Source organism: Neofelis nebulosa, chromosome 6, assembly GCF_028018385.1.
Source record: "Neofelis nebulosa isolate mNeoNeb1 chromosome 6, mNeoNeb1.pri, whole genome shotgun sequence".
NCBI lineage: Eukaryota > Metazoa > Chordata > Mammalia > Carnivora > Felidae > Neofelis > Neofelis nebulosa.
Genome location: NC_080787.1, coordinates 135819787 through 135838382, shown reverse-complemented (window position 1 = coordinate 135838382; position 18596 = coordinate 135819787). Strand labels below are relative to the sequence as shown.

Here is an 18596-nt window from a genome sequence, read left to right as displayed (position 1 = left end):
CTCTGGGCGGGCGGCCGGGCGGGAGCCGGGAACTTCCTTTCCCGGGGCGTCCCCTCCTCGCAGGGGCGCGCGGAGCCCGGCCGCCCCCTGCTGGCCCTGGGCGGTTCGAGGTGGGCCTGAAAAAGTGCGGAGGCCACGGAGCCGGCTCGCGAACGCCGGGGTCGGGGCGCGCAGGCGCGGGGGTAGTGGTCCGGGGGCGCGGCTCTGGCCGGGGGTTAAACCTCCTTCCAGCCTCTGCCCCGAGAGGGTTTAACACCTGGAGTTCCCGCCTGCGATTTCTCTCTTGCGGCCCCTTGGGAAAGGGAATGGCAGATTGACTCTGAACTTGGCAAAGGACTTATAACGCTTTAGTATTTAAATGAAGGAGTGGGTCTGAAGAAGACCGAGGATCTGTAAAACAATCTTATTTAAGCCTTCAGCTACCAGAGGCTGTGACATAAACCCCAGGAATTGATTGAGAAGTAATAGGTAGTTTTGAGGGCTTTTATTTAAAGAACAAAGATAGGAAGCTTTGCCTCGCTGTGTTTATAAAAGCGAGGGAAGCCCCCACCCGTAATATTTAGAAACACCTGGAGCCGACAATGCTCTGGCAGCGTCCTGAAATAAACTAAAGAAGCTGTTCACTCTGCTATAATCTGACAATCTTTGAAAAATGTTTTTCAGAGGTGGAGGCGTCTTAAAATTTAGACATCAAGGTGGGAGGAAAACCTTTACTAAAATAGCTATTGAAAAAAGCATGGATATGTCTTTAAACAAGTTTTATGGCCTGCCAGCATATGGCTTGTATGTTCACCCAACTAGAGAGTCCTTTCAATATGTCTCCAGCTTGAGGAAAGAGGAAATCCTCTATTTATTGCCATAAGTGCAGCATATTGTTCCATACATACATATCGCCATAGATTTTTACAGGTTCCTCCTTCTCTAACTCTCTTAGGTTCCCACTGACATTAGAAATAGAATTGTGGTGCTAAAACTCATAGGCGGCAAATGGCTTAAAGTTAAAAATGGTCACAGCTAAAAGCAGGAAAATGGCTCGAATCCAGTGCTTCTCAAACTTGAGTGTTAAGAGTTTGTTAAGACAAATGGCTATGCCTACCCCCAGAGGGGTTCTGGTCCCCCAGAACTGGGGTGCAGTCAGCTAATTTGCATTCGAACAAGTTCCCGGGTGATGCTGACGCCTTAAGTGTAGGAGCACAGTGGTTTAGATCAGTGCATGCCTCTCAAACTTAAAAGTGCATATGAATCATCTAGGATCTTAGGAAAGCTGATTCTGATTGAGTACATGTGGGGTGGGGGCCGAGATTCAGAATTTCAAATAAGTTCCCAGGTGATGTGAATGGTTTGAGTGGACCACACTTTGGTTAGCAGGATTTAGATGAGAATTTAGTCGTTAGCACACTTGCTCTGCATTCCTGAAGTTATAGACTACATGTAATCCCCGACATTTGTATGTTGAAATCCTAACCCCCAAAATAATGGTGTTAGGAGGTGGACCGAGGGTGATTTGGTCATGCAGGTAGAGCTCTCATGAATGAGATCAGTGCCCTTATGAAAGGGGCTTCAGAAAGCTCTCTCCCCTTCCACCCAGTGAGGACACAGAAAGAAAACACAGGCCTGTAACCCAGGAAGTGGATTTCACCGGAAACTGAATCTGCTGACACCTTGAACTTGGACTTCTCAGATTCCAGAACGGTGAGAAATGTTTGTGGTTTAAGCCACTCACTCTAGGTTAATGTTGCAGTAATTATGATAGTAATTTGTTGTATCAGCCCAGACTAAGACATCTAGGGAGCTAGCTAGTGAGCTTACTCAGACATTCTGGCTTAATCTTTCAGAAGGAGAGCCCAGGAAGCTATATTTAAAAACAAACAAACAAAAAAAATGAGATGAGCGTCGCATGCACTTGACTTGCAGAACTACTGACTTAAAAATAATACCAGGTAATGTAAATAAGTGCCGAATAACATCCGCCCATGCAACCCCAAACTGGAAAAGGCTGAGAGTTGGGTTGGGCAAATGGAGAAGTCTTCAGAGTCCTGGGCTGGTATTTCAGTGTGGAAGCAAGTGTTCTTCATCTATCGAATGAAAAGAAAATAATACGAGTAATCTGAGACTTGTGACTGAATAAATGACTCTTTAACATTTCCATTTGCTACACAGAGGAATGGCCTGCTTGGAAAATCCCCCAGTGATGCTTTCACACATTCATCGAACCTTTCATACTTACTACGCTCTTTATCTGGAATATGTTCCAAACCATTACCTCATCCAAGACTCTCCCAGGTAAACTCCTCCTCATCATTCAAATGCTGGGTCAGCGGATTACCTGCTCTTTTCACTCTGAATTTCCCTGGCAGATTTACACATTCGTTTATTTAGAAATGCTTTTTATATAGAAAGCTTATGATCGTGCCAAGAAATGTTCTAGATACTCCAAGTACAACAGTGAGTAGAATGGACAAGATTCTTACTCTCAAGGACTTTATATTGTAGTGGAAGCTAGGTAGAATATTAAAAAGCAATCAAATGAGATAATTTCAGATAGATGCAGATTTTACAAAGAAAACTAGAGAAAAATGCCATGTAGTGAGTGATCATTGAATGAAGAATCAAAGCTACACTAATCAGCAGGACTGTTCTAAAGGAAATATTGATATCTACTATCAAGTGTCATTTGTTTCCCCCACACAAATAACCAACTGATGCAGAAATATTCACCTCCTTGGTCTTAATTCAAGTGCTCCTATGAGAATGGGTCTGTTCTGGGTTCCTGGGTGGCTCAGTGGGTTAAGCATCTGACTCTTGGTTTGGGTTCAGCTCATGATCTCACAGTTTGTGAGTTCTAGCCCCACGTGTGGCTCTGTGCTGACATCACGGAGCCTGCTTGGGATCCTCTCTCTCCCTCTCACTCTCTGCCCTTCCTCTGCCCTCTCTCTCTCAAAATAAACAAATAAACATTAAAAAGAAAAGAAAGAAAAGGTCTGTTTTCACTCTCTCCTTCCATCAATCTATGTGTCTATACTTGGACCCATTCTTACGTGTGTTAACTATTATAGCTTTATTATAAATCTTTTCAGGCAAGTCAAATCCTCTCATTTTGTAATTCTTTTTCAAGTTTGCTATAGCCATTCTTGTTCCTTTACATTTCCAGATAAATCTTAGCATTGACGTCTCAGTTTTCACAACCACACCTGCTGAGACTTTTATTGGAATTACATTGAATTCATAGATTAATTTGAGAAGAATTGAAAATACTCAGTCTTCAAAAATATTGATGTGGTATATCTAGCATTAATGTATGTCTTAATATCTTACAATAATATGTCAAGTTCTTGAATTGTTTATAGTTGGTTTATAACAATGAAAATAAAACATTTGTGGAGAATGAATTTAGCTTCAATGACTATGATAATTCTAAAAATTAACTTACAGAGTTGGCATTTTTTTTAAATTTTTTTAATGTTTTTATTTATTTTTGCGACAGAGAGAGACAGAGCATGAGCAGGGGAGGGACAGAGAGAGAGGGAGACACAGAATCGGAAGCAGGCTCCAGGCTCTGAGCTGTCAGCACAGAGCCCGATGCGGGGCTTGAACCCACAGACTGTGAGATCATGACCTGAGCAGAAGTCGGATGCTTAACCGACTGAGCCACCCAGGCGCCCCACAGAGTTGGCATTTTTTTAATGTATAGAAACATATTGTTTTTTTCTGACTTTCCAACTCTTATATATTTTATTCCTTTTTCATATTTCAATTCACAGGCTAGGGCTTCCAATATGATTTTGAATAAAAATGGAGATAGTAGGCAACCCAGTTTTTGAGAGAAAGTTTTCAGCATATCCCCATTAATTTAGTTTAATGGGCTTTTTGTTTTAGAATAGTATTAGATTTACAAAAAAGTTCAAAGATAGTACAGAGAGTTCCTATATACCTCATATCTGGTTTCCCTTGTTGCAAATATATTAGTTCTGGTACGCTTGTCACAATTAATGAACCAACATTTATACAATTAATAAAGTCCCTGCTTTATTCAGATGTCCTAGTTTTGACCTAATGCCCTTTTTCTGTTCTGGGATCCCAGCCAGGGTACCACATTGCACGTAGCCTTCTTCAGCTTTGACAGTTTCTCAGACTTTCCATGTTTCTAATGGCCTCGATTGACAATTTTGAGGAGTCCTGGCTAGGTATTTTGTCGACTGTGCCTCAGTTGGGCTTCTCTGACATGTTCCTCATGATAACAGTTATGGGTCTGGGGAGGAAGACCACAGAGAAGTGCCACTCTCATGTCACGTCAAGGGTATATACAATCAACGTGTCAACGCTGTCGATGTTGATCTAGACCACTTGGCTGAGGTAACATGTCAAATTTCTCCACTCTAAGGCTGTTTGTTCCCCCACCCGCTCCCTTTCCATAGTGTTCTTTTTGGAATGAAATCACTGTGAACAGCCAGCACTTAGGGAGTGGGGAGTTCCGTGCCACAGCCTTTAGGGTACAATCGCTACATAAATCCTTTGGAATTCTTCTACATGGTAGATTTGTCTCTTCTCTCTCATTTATTGATTCAGTCATTTCTTTTTTTTTTAACGTTTATTTATTTTTGAGACGGAGGCAGAGCGCGAGTGGGAGAGGAGCATAGAGAGAGGGAGACAGAATCTGAAACAGGTTCTGGGCTCTGAGCTGTCAGCACAAAGCCCGATGCTGGGCTCGAACCCACGAACCATGAGATCATGACCTGAGCCGAAGTCAGATGCTCAACCGACTGAGCCGCCCAGGTGCCCTTATTCAATTATTTCTTTTATCAGTTTATCTGGATTGGTATTAGGATAATTCTGAATTTATAGGAAGGGATAGGAAGTGTTCCTTCTGCTGCTATTTTCTGTAAAAGATTGTGAAGACCTTGCATTATTTTTTCTTTAAACATTTAGTGGAATTCACCAGTGAAATTACATAGGTCTGGTGCTCTATTTATTGGAAGTTTATGAACTATTGATTCAATTTCTTTAATAGATAGACATATATTCAGGTTATCCAATTATCCCTGTGAGGGTTGGTATAAGGAAATAGTCCATTTCATTTAAGCTATCAAATTTGTAGCCATAAAGTTGTTTATAATATTCTTTTCTTATTCTTTTCACGGGCTCTGTAGTGATAGTGATGACTCCTTTTTCATTTTGCATATTAGCCATTTGTCTACTTTTTCCTTGGTTAATGAGGCTCTATGTATGGATTTTGTTGTTTGTTCGTTTTAAGAAAACAACTTGGTTTTATTAACTTTTCTCCTTTGATTTCATTGTTTTCCACTATAATTTTTATTATTAAGTTTTTCTATTTACCTTAGGCTTCATTTACTTTACCTAGCTTGCTGAGGTAGAAGATTAGGTTTTATTTTTTTTTTATTATTATTTTTTTATTTTTTTAATATATGAAATTTATTGTCAAATTGGTTTCCATACAACACCCAGTGCTCATCCCAAAAGGTGCCCTCCTCAATACCCATCACCCACCCTCCCCTCCCTCCCACCCCCCCCCCCCATCAACCCTCAGTTTGTTCTCAGTCTTTAAGAGTCTCTTATGCTTTGGCTCTCTCCCACTCTAACCTCTTTTTTTTTTTTTCCCTTGCCCTCCCCCATGGGTTTCTGTTAAGTTTCTCAGGATCCACATCAGAGTGAACACATATGGTATCTGTCTTTCTCTGTATGACTTATTTCACTTAGCATAACACTCTCCAGTTCCATCCACGTTGCTACAAAGGGCCATATTTCATTCTTTCTCATTGCCACATAGTATTCCCTTGTGTATATAAACCACAATTTCTTTATCCATTCATCAGTTGATGGACATTTAGGCTCTTTCCATAATTTGGCTATTGTTGAGAGTGTTACTATAAAGATTGGGGTACAAGTGTCCCTATGCATCAGTACTCCTGTATCCCTTGGGTAAATTCCTAGCAGTGCTACTGCTGGGTCATAGGGTAGGTCTATTTTTAATTTTTTGAGGAACCTCCACACTGTTTTCCAGAGCAGCTGCACCAGTTTGCATTTCCACCAACAGTGCAAGAGGGTTCCCATTTCTCCAATCCTCTCCAGCATCTAGTCTCCTGATTTGTTCATTTTGGCCACTCTGACTGGCGTGAGGTGATATCTGAGTGTGGTTTTGATTTGTATTTCCCTGATGAGGAGCGACATTGAGCATCTTTTCATGTGCCTGTTGGCCATCCAGATGTCTTCTCTAGAGAAGTGCCTCTTCATGTTTTCTGCCCATTTTTATTCTGCCCATTTCTTCACTGGATTATTTGTTTTTCAGGTGTGGAGTTTGGTGAGCTCTTTATAGATTTTGGATACTAGCCCTTTGTCCGATATGTCATTTGCAAATATCTTTTCCCATTCCGTTGGTTGCCTTTTAGTTTTGTTGATTGTTTCCTTTGCTGTGCAGAAGCTTTTTAAGAAGATTAGGTTTTAGAACTTTCTTCTTTTCAAACATGAATTTAGTGCTATACATTTACTTCTAAGCCCGCCTTTCATTGCATTCCATAGTTTGATAAACTGGAGTTTCTTTAATTTAGTTCAAAGTAAATTTTAAGTTTATCTTGATACTCCTTTGACCCATGTATTATTAGAAATTATGTTAATTTCCAAATATTTTGGGATTTCCCAGCTATCTTTATGTTACTGGTTTCTAGTTTAATCCTACTGTAGTCTAAGGACGTAACTGAGTGATTTCTATTCAATATGGCAGCCACTGGCCACATGTAGCAACTTATATTTCAATTAATTAAAGTTAAAGTTTGAAAGTATTCCCTCAGTCACTAGCTATACTTCCAGGGCTCAACAGCCACATGTGTTTAATGGCTATGGTAACGGTTTGACGTAGATAAAGATCATTTCTATCACTGCAGCAATTACCCCCTTTTACAGAGATAAAGTTAACATATAACATTGTGGCATCTGAGCCTCCAGTTAAAACAAAAATAGGCAAAAAAAAAAAAAACCATATAACATTGTGTAGGTTTAAGATATATGACGTGCTGAGCTGATAAACTTATATATTGAAAAAGGATTACTTCTGTAGCATTAGGAAACATCTCCATCACTTCACATAATTACCATTTCTTTTTCTGTGGTGAGAACATTTAGGATTTACTCTCTTAGCAACTTGCAAGTATATAATACAGAATTGTTAATGATAGTCATCATGCAGTGCATTAGATCCCCAGGACTTATTCTTCTTATAGCTGGGAGTTTATACCTTTTGAGTTTATACCTTTATACTCCCTCATAACTACTATTCTACTCTGTTTCTAGGAGTTTGGCTTTTTTAGAATTCACATATAAATGATACCAAGCAGTATTTGTCTTTTCCTGCCTGACTTATTTCACTTAACATAATATCCCCAAGATCCAACCATATTGTCGCAAATAGCAAGATTTCCTTCTTTCTCATGGCTGAATGTGTGTGTGTGTGTGTGTGTGTGTGTGTGCGTGCGACATTATCTTTATCCAATCATCCATTGATGGACACTTAGATTATGTCTACATTTTGGCTATTCTGAATAATACTACAATAAATGTAGGTATTTCTTTTCATTTCCTTTAGAAATATTCCCTGAAACGGAATTGCTAGATCATATGGTAGTTCTATTTCAGACAATACCATTATAGAACATGACAAAAGAGGATATCTTTATGATTTCAGGATAAGTTAGGATTTTTTAAACAATAACAAAACTGACAGTTATAAAGGAAATTATGCTAAGTTAAACTACATAACATTTAAATTTTTCTCTTAAATAAGCCAGTAAGAGAGTAAAACGTAAGTTAACAGAGTAGGGAAATATATTTACTACACAATAAAAACAAAAACCTCAAATTGGAAATATGTAAATAATTTATAAAACTCATTAAGAACATACATATGACAAAATAGAAGAATGGGAGAACAAGACTTGTAAAGATACTTCATAAAAACAGGCTCCAAATAGGGGTGCCTGGGTGGCTCGATTGGGTGAGTTTCTCACTCTTGATTTCTGCTCAGGTCATGATCTCACAGTTTGTGAGATTGAGCCCTGCATCTGGCTCTGTGCTGATAGCGAGGGGCCTGCTTGGGATTCTTGCTCTCCCTCTCTCTGCCTCTCCCCTTCCCCTGCCCCTTCATGTGCTGCTCATGCTTTCTTTCTCTTTCAAAATAAATAAACAAAAACAAAGAGGATCCAAATAGCCAACAAACATATGCAAATGTGATCAGTCTCATCAGTCAGCAGGGAAGTGATCATTTAGACCACAAATCAATCTTTTCACACTTCATAGATTGGCTAAAATTAAAAAGTGTCAGGGCACCTGGGTGTCTCAGTCAGTTAAGCATCCAAATTCAGCTCAGGTCATGATCTCATGGTTCATGGGTTCAAGCCCCGCATCAGGCTCTTTGCTGACAGCTTGGAGCCTGGAGCCTGCTTCCGATTCTGTGTCTTCCTCTCTCTGCTCCTCCCCTGCTTGTTCTCTCTCTCTCTCTCTCTCTCTCTCTGTCTCTCTCTGTCTCTCTCAAAAATAAATAAACATTAAAAAAAAAAGCGCTGATAGTACCAATTGTTGGCAAAACTATAGAGGCCCCAGAGCTCACATGTATTGCAGTTGGGAGTGAAAACTTGTACAACTATATGGAGAAGTTTTTTGCTTGTTTTTTTTTTAAGTCCATTTATTTATTTTTGAGAGAGAGAGAGAGAAAGCAAGCAGGGCAGGGCAGAGAGAGAGAGAGAGAGAGAGAGAGAAAGAGAAAGAGAAAGAGAAAGAGAAAGAAAGAGAAAGAGAGAGGGGATCCCCAGCAAACTCCACCTTGTGAGTGCACAGTGCAATTCAGGGCTCAAACTCAGGGACCAGGAGATCCTGACCTAAGCCCAAATCAAGAGTCACTGAACCAACTGAGCCATCCAGGCACCTCCATATGGAGAACTTTCATCTGCTGAAGTAAAGGTACACATTTCTACTGCTAGGTATGCACTTGTGTGCACTGAAAAAACATGCAATAAGTTTTCTGATATCCTATGTTAAGCAACAACAGATTAGAGAAATACATTTTTGTGTAGTTATGCAATGAATGATGCAGCAGCAGTGAAAATGATCACCTATCAATCTGTTCTGCAGCATGGACTGACCTCACAGACAGGTTGAGGAAAGGAAACCAGACTCAATCTAGTTCGTGTGGTCTGGTTCCACTTCTATAAAATAGTAAGACTAAACAATAAGATTAGCATTCAGGATAGTGTTTATTATTTGGCGAAAAGAAAGGGTGGAGTATTTAGAAGGAACATTCTAGGTTTTGGCAGTGTTTGATTTTTTAAAATCTAGAATCTAAATCCTAGATGATAGTTGTGGTGGAATTGTTTAGTGATAATTCATCCAATTCTACACTTTTCACTTGTGTAATTTTTTCTTTGTAAATCAAAACACTAATGAAAGTTTATTTTAAAAAATTAATGTGTTTTTTTAAAGAAGCTTATATACGAATGACCAAATGGGATATATGAAAAGCTTCTAAATCAAGAAATAATAGCAGTGAAAAAAATACAAAATAAAATAACAAGATAATATTTCACAATCATCACATTGGTCAAAATTATTATAGTGTGACAAAGTTAAATGCTGGTAGTAATGTGAAGAAATAATCCTTCTTCTAACTGATGATGAGAATGTACAAATCCTAGAATATTTGTAGAACATTTTGGCAATATCTGGTAAAGTTCTATGTGTACTCATTAGATGTATCAGAAGAGTTCTCTGAAGAAACAGACTCAGTAGGATGTGCATGTGTTATAGGGGCCCACGGCAGGCTGCCCCAAGATGGGCCGCTTTGGCATGAAGATGATTTTGAGTTAAGAAGCAATCAAAACCCAGGAGTTTCAGGAAAAATTCTTTGCCTTTCCCACAATAGCCTAAAAAGAATTTAGATAGAGGACCTGCTCCAAAAAGAGCACTATCACCATAGATAACTACATTATCCTATGAACTAGGTATGGTAGACAGGGAGGGACCTAGCAAGGTCGGTTTTGTTCAAGTTCTGTCTGTCCCATTGTTTCTGAGGGACCCAGCGAACATTTGTTTAACAAGCATTTATTTTTTCATCTTCCTGTGAGTTGCATTCCTTCCCTTTGAAGTTCCAGACCCCTGCCCCACTCTCCTTCATTCAGAATGACATATATATCTCATTTTGCCTGACTGTCTTTGACGGTCTTTGGAATTTCCAGATCTTCGTGGATTCCCCATACATATAAGAGCGAACTTGATTTTCTAATGTCTCATGTCAATTTGATTCTTAGTCTGGCTAGAAGGAACCTGAAGGGGACAGGAAATGTTTGCTTTCTGACAGTGTTTACATAAATATAAAGACACACATATCTCTAATCTCTAATTTGTAGATCTACAGAGGAATTCCTTTATTTTAAAGAGATGTCTTATACAATGATTATAAACACTAGCAAGTCAGAAATATGCAGGGTAGGCTAGCAGGATAGAGACCAGGAAAGAATTAAGTGTTGCTGCTCAACTCTGAAGGCCAGCTGCTGATGGCAAGTAGGGCTCTTTCTTAAGGTTTTCAACTGCTTGGATGAGGCTCAACTACCTTATGGAGAGCAATCTGCTTTACTCAAAGTCTACTGACTTCAATGTCCATCTCATCCAAAAAAATACCTTCACAGCAGCATCCGGATATTCGGGTATCGTATCCTAGACGAGCTGACTCATAAAATTAACCATCACACCTATAGGGTGCCTGGTGGATCAGTCAGTTGGGCATCTGACTCTTGATCTCAGGATCTTGAGTTCAAGTCCCGTGTTGGGCTCTGCGCTGGGTGTGAAGCCTACCTACCTACCTAAGTACATACATACATACATAAAAAATTAACCTATCACACCTAATAACCCAACATCAGTTTTAAAAACATAAAACAAAACCCAATCTTTTACAAATATTCACAAGGAGTCATGGGCAAAAATATTGCATCATTCAGTGTAATCGGGAAAGGCAGGAACAAGAAGAATGAGTAAATAAGCTATGATTTATTAATTTTTTGTAACATTTTTAAAGTTTATTTATTTTGAAAGAGAGAGAGGAAGCGAGAGAGGGAGAGAGTGAATCCCAAGCAGGCTCTGCACTGACAGCAGTGCTCCAACTCAGGAACCATGAGATCGTGACCTGAGCTAAAACCAAGAGTTGGGTAATCAACACACTGAGCCACTCAGGCACCCCAGCTATGATTTATTTAGATAGTGGGATAACATACAGGAGATAAAGGTAAGCGAAATACTACATGGATATGTAGAGATAGCTTAAAAATACAAGGTTGAGTGAAAAAACTAGGTTTCAAAATTACTTTTATGGGTACGGAGAACAATTTGCAGTTGCCTTTGGTTTCCCTCTTACTTTGTGAGCTTCTTTTCCTTCCTCTCACCTCCCCTTTCTCCTCCCAGTGTTTCCTTTACTTCCCAAATAAGCTACTTACATTTGAAACATTATCTTTGAGTCAGCTTCTGAGGAAATCCAAACAAAGGCATGCAGTACATATAATTCAAATATGCAGTAAAAAAATACTGTATGCGTACAAAGGTACTTTATGGAAACTTCAATCCTTCAAAGGGATCTTGTGTTTTACTATAAAAGTAATGTCTCATTTCACTTTTTCTGCCTTATGTTTCTGCTTTATGTCCTCCAAGCTCTCAAAAAGACCTATAAAATCTCTAGTAAGATTGTCAAGTATGTTAGGTAAACTATTAGGCTGTTGGCTGTATTATTTTCCATGAAGCTATTCCTCCTAAAGCCTTTCATTGTCTTTCTCTAATTGGGACTGAAATCTTGGGCTGGCTGCACAGCTGTTGTTCTAGAACTTTCTCTTGCCATAATTCTGAATTTTTTTCTTCTAATATGTTGGAGCTCTCACTTCTTTGATCTCAAGTCTACCTCATCTTATTCTCATATTCTTTAATAACTTTCTGGAAAAAAGGTTTTGAAAGTAAATAATTTTGAGTGCTTACATGACTGAAAATACTATTACTTTACCCTCATATTTGATTTAATGTTTGAATAGTTCCATGATTCTAGCTTAGAATCTTTACCTTCTCAATTTTAATTTCAAAAGCATTTGTTTATTGAGTTTTTGCTTTCAGTATTACCTTATTAAGACCAATTCCATTGTGGTTGACTGTTTTTCATATGTAGCCTATTTATTTTGTCTGGAAGTTTTAATCCTTCTCTTTATCCATGATATTCTGAAATTTCATCAGATCTTCCTTGGTGTAGGTCTGTTTGTATTCATTGGGCTCTTTTATTTTATTTTTTTTTTAAATTTAAATGTTTATTATTTATTTTTGAGAGAGACAGAGACAGAGTGCAAATGGGGGAGGGGCAGAGAGAGGGAGCACAGAATCTAATGCAGATTACAGGCTTTCAGCTGTCAGAGCAGAGCCTGATGCAGAGCTTGAACTCACAAACCGTGAGATCATGACCTGAGCCCAAGTCCCACACTTAACCGATTGAGCCAGCCAGGCGTCCCCATTGGGCTCTTTGAATATAGAAATTTATGTCATTCAATCCTGGGAATTTTTCATGTATTGTTTCTTTCCTATGTTCTGCCCTAAAATGTTTTTGGTTCTCTCTTTGTGAAATATCTATTATCTGGCTGTTTAAACTCTTGGATTGAGTCCTGTTTGTTTGTTTTGACTTTTATATTTTTGTCTTATATTATTTTAGTTATTACTGCAATAATGCTGTGTAATAAAATTCTCTAGAGCTCAGTGTCACAAAAAAGCATTTATTTGTTTGTTTGTTTGTTCATTGCTCACTGATCTCTAGTTGACTGGGGCTCTGCAAGGTTTGGCTAGAGTCACTTGGGCTTGGCAGATCAGGGTTATTTGCCATGTGTATTTCTCATCTTCCTTGGACCAGTGGCTTCTCAACAGGCAGATGTTCAAGAAGCCAAATAGAAACTCATGTGCCACTTAAGACTTTCGTTTAGAAATAGCACACTGTCACTTCTACGTACATCTTTCGGCCTTGTGGTTCTAACTCAACATCAATAGAGTGGGAGAATATCCTCTACTCTGTGGGGGAAAGGAGGAGATATTTTCTGAAAAATAATCCAACTTCTCACACTTATATTTCATTTTTTAGTGAGGTTATTCTTCCTCAATGATTTCCTATTGATTTTTTTGCAATTATATATGTTACCTCCAAGAATTCTTCTGGTTCTTTATTCTTTTTTTCTCATAGCACCATTTTATTTTAAACAAAAAAATATTTTCTCATACCTGCCTGAAAAATTGATCTTTTTTTTTCTCTATTTTTCTCCCAAATTTTTTCTAAATTTTCTACATTTCTCTTGGAGTGTTTTTAATCTTTATTATGTCTCTGACTTACATATTGGAGGCTATATTTCAATGTCTCCTGATATTTCATTGATTCAAGAGTGAGATACCATCATTAGTGGAATTCTTTGAGCATGAATAGGGATTATTGACTGGTGAGTTTCACCATTGGATGATTGGATGGGAGACCCAGCTACTACTTTGTTGACCCTCTCCAACTCAGTGTCTGCAGTGCTTTTCTCTTTGGTTGCTCACATTTTCCAGAAAATAATTTCTCAGTCTCCTTTCTGAGAGCTATAAGCCTCGTTGCTAGTTAGAGAGCACAGAAGTCTCCATGTTCAGCCTGCAGATGTTCACCCACCCACCTCGTCACTTTGCCCTTCATTACACCATGCTTGGTATCCCCTTCCATGTAATTCCTCCTGATAGCAAACCCTATGGATTCTATAGGCAGGTGAATGGTAACATATTGTACAGACTTGCAGAGAGGATCTCATCAAGTAACTGAACTTTGAAGTGATATTAAACTAACTTTAAACTGCTCAGAGTTTACCTCATTGCCCTCAAAAGAATCTTTACCGGGGCGCCTGGGTGGCGCAGTCGGTTAAGCGTCCGACTTCAGCCAGGTCACGATCTCGCGGTCCGTGAGTTCGAGCCCCGCGTCAGGCTCTGGGCTGATGGCTCGGAGCCTGGAGCCTGTTTCCGATTCTGTGTCTCCCTCTCTCTCTGCCCCTCCCCCGTTCATGCTCTGTCTCTCTCTGTCCCAAAAATAAAAAATAAAAAAAAATAAAAAAAAAAAAAGAATCTTTACCTGCAGGCTCCTAAGTCTTTCCAGGTCTACCTTCTACATTGCATAGTTCCTCATAAGCATCTCTCTTACAAGTGCCTAGATTTCTGCATTCTCAGCTCTGTTATGTCAATTACCACTTCTGGTATGCTTTCCATTTTCAAAATATTTGTAGCCATTTCTCATTTCCTCTTGTCTCCTTTTTCAGTCTATTTGATTTGGGTTTTTTTAACTTTTTTTTTTTTTAATGTTTGTTTACCTTTGAGACAGGGAGACAGAGCGTGAGTAGGAGAGGGGCAGAGAGATAGAGGGAGATGCAGAATCCAAAGCAGGCTCTAGACTCTGAGCTGTCATCACAGAGCCTGACACAGGGCTCAAACTAAGGAACCATGAGATCATGACCTGAGCCAAAGTCACATGCTTAATAACTGACTGAGCCACCCAGGCACCACTTAGCTTTTAAATTCATCTGTTGTCATGTTACTGGACTTTTAGGAGCAAATGGAGGTAAATACATGCATTCAATATGCCATGTTTAACCAGAATTCAAACTAAATTGTGTCTCAACCCTGTTTAAAAATCATGAGTGTTTCTGGGGCGCCTGGGTGGCTCAGTCGGTTGAGTGTCCGACTTCAGCTAAGGTCATGATCTCGCAGTTTGTGAGTTCAATCCCCAAGTCCGGCTGTGTGCTGACAGCTCGGAGCCTGGCGCCTGCTTCGGATTCTGTGTCTCACTCTCTCTCTGCCCCTCTCCTGCTCACGCTCTGTCTCCCTCTGTCTCAAAAATAAAACATTTAAAAAAATCATGAGTGTTTCCACACGAAGTTCAGTTTGTAAGATGACATTTGTTGCTTCTCAACATCTCGACTTCCACTCATACTGTCTCTTTTAGTCATTGCTGAAATCCATCCTTTTTTCCTAAGATGCCATGTTCTCTTTTTTCTTGGGGCACTTAGTCTGAATTCCCCTTCCCCTTCGTCTCCCTTCCTTTGTCTCGTTCCTAACAGCCTTCAGCTTTCAACTTAAACCACACTTCCTCTTTTCCCTTCTCCCAGTCTAGGAAGGAAGCCCCTTATTTCCTCTGCAATAGCATCCTGTGTTACCCCACTCACTTTGGCACTGCATTATAATGTACATTTAGTACTTTGTGTCTCATTCTGCATTATAAAGTCTAATCAGGGACTTGGGCTTGGTCACTCTAAGAACATCAACATTCAATATCTATGTAGCAGGTACTCATTAAAAATTTGATGAATGAATATCGATTGAGCACTAGACTCTAATCAAAGATCTGAGCTCACATCCTAGTTTCTTCCATTGACTAACTCTGTGATCTTTGAATAGATAAAGAGCATATCTAGCACGGTTAGGTCAATTTCTGCCTCTGCCGTTTCTTATGTGACCTCAGGAGATCATCAACTCTCCAATCTCCGTTTTTGCAGCTCTAAATGGAGCGCAAATATATGCCCTGCTGTCCGCACAAAGTGATATATAGATAATATTCATAAATATGCAGTTCATTTTATCAATGCATAAAATATGCTAAAAATCAATCATGCTTTAAGTGGCTATTAAGTAGCTCGTACTGTGGTCCCTGGCAAGTCCTTTGCTATGCATGTCGAAGTGGATTTTCTGTGTGTCTTTCTGATTAAATTATCAGCCTCTCATTTTTCTTAAGTGTCTATAGTAACATGATATGATTGAGATCAAAAGCACAAAGTGCCCCATTATCAATATAATCTTAAGTAATTATAAATGTATTAATTTTTAAAGTATCAGACAATTAAATTTCCCAATATTTTTCCATAGATTATGTATTCCTACTTAACCATTATAATTTTAATTCCATGTTTCATTTTTATATAATTTTCAACAGTTGATGCAGAACAGCTTGGCAAAACATAAATGAAATTCTAGCCAATTTTGACAATTCTCTTCATGGCCTTCTGTTTTCACATTGTGCAGGATAATCTAATATTCATGAGAACAAAGAGCCAAATACAATGATAACATCTTAGTTTGTAGGAGATTGTATTTTGTGTGGCAGACTTAGTGTGGAGGTCCCACTATTGTGTGGGAGCAGGATATACTTTTAACTATTTCTTCACGGAGCCAATTGACACCATCTTCCAGAAAATGTACAGTAATCAATTTTATGACTAATTCCTATATTGAATTGAAAATCCTCTTTGAATCCACCAAAGGCCATTTTTTAAAGTAAATTTATCTGCTTTTTTTATCTGCAGTACGATTTTCATGTCTAAACTAGTCATTGCAATGTTGATTCGATTGCCCGGAAACGTTAAAAGGAAATAAAAAAGAGAGAAAGAACACTTAACAAATACCTCTTTTCTCAGAGCCATTTAAGAACATCATTTGTGAAGATATATTTACAAATCTTAATGTTTCAAACAAAACCCAAATGTCTTCATGAGATTGTCTTCATGGTTTGATGGAGATCTTGTTGGAGATAGGACATTTCAACATAGATTATGTCATATTTCTAAACTGTTGAATGTATCTGTTTTGAATATATTTTGAAATGTTCAGTTGGTGCCCCTCAAAGAATAGTAACTTCTTGTCTAGTTCATGTATGTAACACTCTGAGGAAATTGTGTGCAGACAGAGTCACTACAGACAATGTAAATTTACTTTATTTGAACACTTGCTCTGTAGTAAATATTATTTTGAGTCCTATACATCTATCAACACCTTTAACTGAACATCTCCATAATATGGGTACTTTTACTATTCGTATTTTACAGATGAAGGAATGGGCCTCAGATGTCACAGATAAGAGGTGGTAGGTCCCAGACACAAAGCTGGACAACTGGTTCCAGAGTCCATACTCTTCACTCTGCATTGCTGCCTATTCCAGAACTCAGCAGTTAGTAGCTTCAAGAACAAGTAGACTATTCACTATCATCCAGGTATAATAATTTGTCGATTGGAACTGTTTGGCCTCAAGAGGGCAAGCTTTGCAAATTCAATCCGGCTGAATTGACAGAAAAAGTCCTGGAATTCAAGAGTTTCCTTGAAGCAAAGGCCATGGAGTCTCAGTCAGCAATGTGTTGTCCAATGTATATGGTTATGGCATTTTGAGTCAGTTAGAATATCAAGAGGGTTTCAAGATTTGCTACATATTAATTAAATACGTGTTAGTGGTTGAAGGATGATCTATCAACAAAACGACTTAGTCAAAATTTCCAGACTCTGGCCCTTTGAAAACAAAACCGTGAGGCCAGACCCAGCATAGTTGTCATAATTACATAGAGATACTCTGAAAAGCAAGATACTGGGTCAATCATTTCCTTTTCCCATCTCCCACCAATTCTACATTGGCGTATTTATTGATTCCATCTTAGGAATTGTTTGGGTTAAATATGAAACGTCAATGCAACCAATACTGTTTTTACTTTCATTGGTGTGGTGGTCAAGTAAGTCTAAGTTAAACTTCATTAACAAAAACCCTCAAACTGCCGTGTCTTAACCTAGAACACGTTTATTTTTGCTCATGTGGAATCCTATGTGGATCTGGGCGAGGCTCTAGGCATCTGCCCACCACATGATGATTGGGATCCATGCTGCTTCCATGTGGTGGTGTCATCGCCATATAAACTTCTGCATCTGAAATCGCTACACCAGAGCAAGAGAAGACTGAACAGTCTTGCACCAGCTATTAAACGCTTAACCCTGAAGTGACACACGTATCTTCTGTTTACGGGGCATTGGTGAGTGCTAGTCATGAAAGCCTGTCTACATCCACAGGGTTAGAAAAGTAGAAGTCTACCATATGGCTGGAAAGAGAAGACACCAGAAATTTCTCCCATATGTTAGATTACTGTTTCTAGATTACACAGAGAATAAGCAAACACATTTATATTGTGAAAGACAAGGAGTTATTTCAATAGTTATAAGTGCATTATATAATGATCCCTATTGAAGTATAAAACGCTAAAACTGAGACAATTGTCTAGTGGCAAATATATTACGGGAAGTGTTTTGCCCATTATATGTGCTTAAGCTTGGACCAGTGTTGAACCTTGGTTTATTGACAATTTGAGGTGGAGAATTCTTTGTTGTAGGGGGCTTTTAGCATTCCTGGTCATTATCCACAAGATGCCAGTAACCAAGACCCCTCACCACCCAGATGTGATGACCGAATATGCCTCCAGACATTGCCAAACGTCCTCCAGAGGGCAAAATCACTCAAGGTTGAGAACCACTGGTTTGAAACACCCTCCCTCTAATTGTCAACCCCAAACCTTTGAGTTAACACAGTAACTTATGCTATGCGTATATACTTTGCAATCTATAAAACACATTACGTGGCTTCATCTCCATTCATACGATAATTAGAAGAGAATGGTATTGTTATATTTAACACAAGGAAACAAGTTGGAAAAGGTGAAATGCTCTGTCCATTTCAGGTAAGTAAATGGCAGGGAGACAACTCATTCTAA

At 38.9% G+C, this 18596-nt stretch overlaps 1 long non-coding RNA gene across 2 annotated transcripts; it reads left to right on the top strand.

Moving 5' to 3' along the window:
- On the top strand, positions 1-17155 carry LOC131515004 (uncharacterized). 2 transcript variants are annotated; one of them, XR_009263380.1, is made up of 5 exons: positions 1-110; positions 1589-1692; positions 1836-1940; positions 2161-2283; positions 16899-17155. It is a non-coding gene; the product is annotated as an uncharacterized LOC131515004 (long non-coding RNA). The 2 variants fall into 2 exon arrangements; XR_009263379.1 differs by lacking the exon at positions 1-110 and adding an exon at positions 176-695.
- The last annotated feature ends 1441 nt before the right edge of the window (positions 17156-18596 follow it).